Here is a 3,306-nt window from a genome sequence, read left to right on the forward strand (position 1 = left end):
GTCATGTGAAACTTTTCATCACCCTGTGGACCAATTGTCCATAGGGCTTTCTTGGCAAAGATGCTGGAGTAGTTCGACATTTTCTTCTCTTTCATGCAGGCAGGGATTAAGTGACTTGCCCAGGGTCACACAGCTATTAAATGTCAGAGGTCACATTTGAACTTTGGTCTTTCTGACTCCCAGCTGAGCCACAGATTCCTCTAGTTTAGCCTGTATAAATCCTGCATGTATATAATTATTTGCATGGAGACACCCTCAATAGAATGAACTATTTGAGGATCAGGACTGTTTCTGTTTTCTTCTATCCCCAACACTTAGCACACTGTTTGGCACATAGCAAGTGCTTAATAAATACTTGTTGACTTGACTTTACTTGACATTGTCAAAAATAAAGAGGAAGCAGAGGAAAAAACAATCCTGAGGCCAAAAATAGGGTACATTTGGGTCCATCTACTTGATGCAAATAAATAGCACTCTCATTCACTGAATGGCTGCCAGCTCCTCACTTTACTTAGCAAGAGATACATTCCAAAGGTTCTGGGCAAATTTTCCCATTAAAAACAACATAATTCTCTCAAATAATTTCATTAGCTAGAGCTGTTTTTCTTATTGCTTATTCTTCCTTTTCTTTGTATCCTGAGCCACCTCACTCTGAGATATACTTCCTTTGTTTATGCTGCTTTTCCCCCTGTTTACACCAGAGCATGAAGCAGATTCTTTGATGTGACCTGGAATACAGAAGAATAAAAAATATTTATTGAAAGAAAACATTCACGTTTTCCACAATTGTTAAGACCAATCTGACCTCATACCCATTGAAACATTCACTCATTCATCGAGATATTCATTGAGATATATTTAATCTTACTGAAAAGCAACTGATATGAAATTTTTCCTGGACTAGAATAACTTATATGGCTATGTGACATTATAAAGTTTGGTTATTTAATAATTCACTAAGATTAATACTCTGTTAACTCAGATGACTCTAAATAAAAATAATAGTATATGATAGTGGGGACAATATAAACTCTAGCTTTTCAGTCCATATTTTTGATGTGCCTAGAACCCAGTGAAAACGTTAGACTCTATTGAAAGATTATTTAACTTGATATTATCACTAAAACTTTACTTAATGTACCCATAATTTATGCTTAAATAACAATGTAATTTTTTTAAAGCACACCTCACTGTTTGTGAAGCCTCACTAATAAAACAAAAGAAAATAATCCAAAATGATTTTGGGTAGCTGAGCCTCAGTACTGCTGCTTGGCCCACAGTAACTAGGATTTGGCATCACTCTCTGCTCTGTGCCCATGTATGCAGTTTGGACTGGGTTCAGTCCTGAGGATCCTGGCCTCTAAAAGTGGGGGGAGGTGGTAGAGAGACTAGGCTCCAAGATCTTATACTTTGGCTCATTAAACTCCTACCTAAGTATCCCATGACAAATTTGTTTATAAGTTAAGTTATGGCTAATATTTACAGTTTCCCCAGAAGGGAAAAAAATGAAAAGGAATTCAGTATGAATCAGGTGTGGGACAGGTAATGTGTGCCTATACACAAAAGAAATACTAAATATAATAGAGCAAAAAGATCACAAATTGACTTAAGACAAGATTCAATAACTTTAGAAGTGTGTCACAATCTGTTGAGTAATTAATACCTAAACCCCAAGAGAACATAAAGCAGTATTCAGAATTACTAATTAGGCATTCTGCATTTCACTTTGGCTCCGCACTGTCCAAACAACTCCTGGAAGACGTCTGCTGGTAAAAGGGCCAAACTTGGGTCAATAGTCTTGCTGGTTGCTGTCCTCTACTTGGCAGAAGCTTTCTCTGCCACCAGTCCAAGGCCTCTGGATTTCTTGAATTCATAAGGTTGTCTTCAAGTCTAGACATGTCCATCCAGAAAACAATGTTCAGTCACTCAGTCAGTAGAGAAAACATAAAAACATAAAGCAGAAAAGACATCCCAATAGGGCAACTCCAAGCATACTCTATAGTACTTCCTCCCTCATTACACTTTATTAAAATGTTAAACAGATTATGCTGGGTCACTTCCTCATCATTAAATTCTATAAGATGATAGAGTTGAAGGAAACTCTTGCTTGTTTTTAGAGAATAACCACTAGCTATTCATTTAACCACCATTAAAATGTGACTGACTTACAAATGGTACTGTTGGAAGGATTATTTGTGTGACCTATCACAAAGTATGAAAGTAATATTAGGCAAAAATATACAAGTCTCATTTAGTTGTTTCTCACAGGGGCTAATAATCCTAGTTTCCAAGGAACATCACTGTGAGCATTCCTGAAGCAAGCAACTTCCTAGTAAGCCCTAGCAGAAATGACAGGGGTCAACATGAAAACTAGCATGGTACAATGGAAAGTGTGCTGGAATTGAAGAAAGAAAACTGGAGTTCCAAGTCTTGACATTTGCTGGCTGTGTGACTTTGAGCAAGTAATTTAACCTCTCTGGGCCTCAGTTGCCTCATCCATAAAATGTAGTGGTCAGACTAAGTGGCCTCTAAAACCCCTTCCAGTTTTAAATCTACGATCGTATCTTCTGATGAGTATAAATCTTGCAATACTGAACACTTAAGCTGTTCATCTTTCCTCTGCCTCCTCTAGATGCCTGTCCCTCTTTTTGATACTCTATTGACCTGCCTGCCTGCCATCTATTCATTTATCTCATACAAAAATCCAGGTGATGGATGTTCTTGTAAAGAAAAGAGCATCCCTGCTCCTCCCAGACCCCATATTTTTCCGAAAAGGGGGCTAAATGTTATGAAAAATTTTTTTTTGTGATGGGGGAAGGGAACAGAAGGTGGGAAAAGGAAAGAGGAAGAGGGAACTTCAGTCCCACATTCCTTTTTGTCTCTGCAGACTTGAGAGGGTGCAGGCACTGTGGGTTCCTGGACTAGAAGAGCTTAGACTGGGCTGAACCCAGGAAGGCAAGGGAGGGAAGCTGTGCCTCCTGTTTACCCAGGAGGGCTGTGCTGATAGCACATTACTTTAGTTTACTTTGCTTTCCTAGAGTTTATTGTAAAGGGGTAAAGTTTTCGGATCCATCACGTGACCCTGACAGGTCCTGCCTATTGAGAGGCAGACCACCCACACAGAGAACGATGAAGCTGCTTAATAGAAACAGGCATGTAATTGTGAACCCTAGCAGCACTCTGCAGAATGCCTGCAACCTAGCAGGATTATTTTTTTACACTTTCAGTTCCTTTTGTGAAGAAGGAGGAGGACAAGGAAAAGAAGAAGAAGAAGAAGAAGAAGAAGAAGAAGAAGAAGAAGAAGAA

At 38.9% G+C, this 3,306-nt stretch overlaps 1 long non-coding RNA gene across 1 annotated transcript in view; it reads right to left on the reverse strand.

Annotated features, from left to right (window-relative positions):
* Positions 1–602: 602 nt before the first annotated feature.
* LOC114052269 overlaps positions 603–3,306 on the reverse strand; it is a 2,974-nt gene continuing 270 nt past the window's right edge. The window contains exons 2-3 of the long non-coding RNA XR_003570234.1: positions 1,703–1,890; positions 603–728 (exon numbers count right to left, since the gene is read on the reverse strand). This is a non-coding gene — a long non-coding RNA (uncharacterized LOC114052269). The remainder of the gene's footprint in view (positions 729–1,702; positions 1,891–3,306) is intronic.

Source organism: Vombatus ursinus, unplaced genomic scaffold (genome assembly GCF_900497805.2).
Source record: "Vombatus ursinus unplaced genomic scaffold, bare-nosed wombat genome assembly UNPS02014807.1, whole genome shotgun sequence".
NCBI lineage: Eukaryota > Metazoa > Chordata > Mammalia > Diprotodontia > Vombatidae > Vombatus > Vombatus ursinus.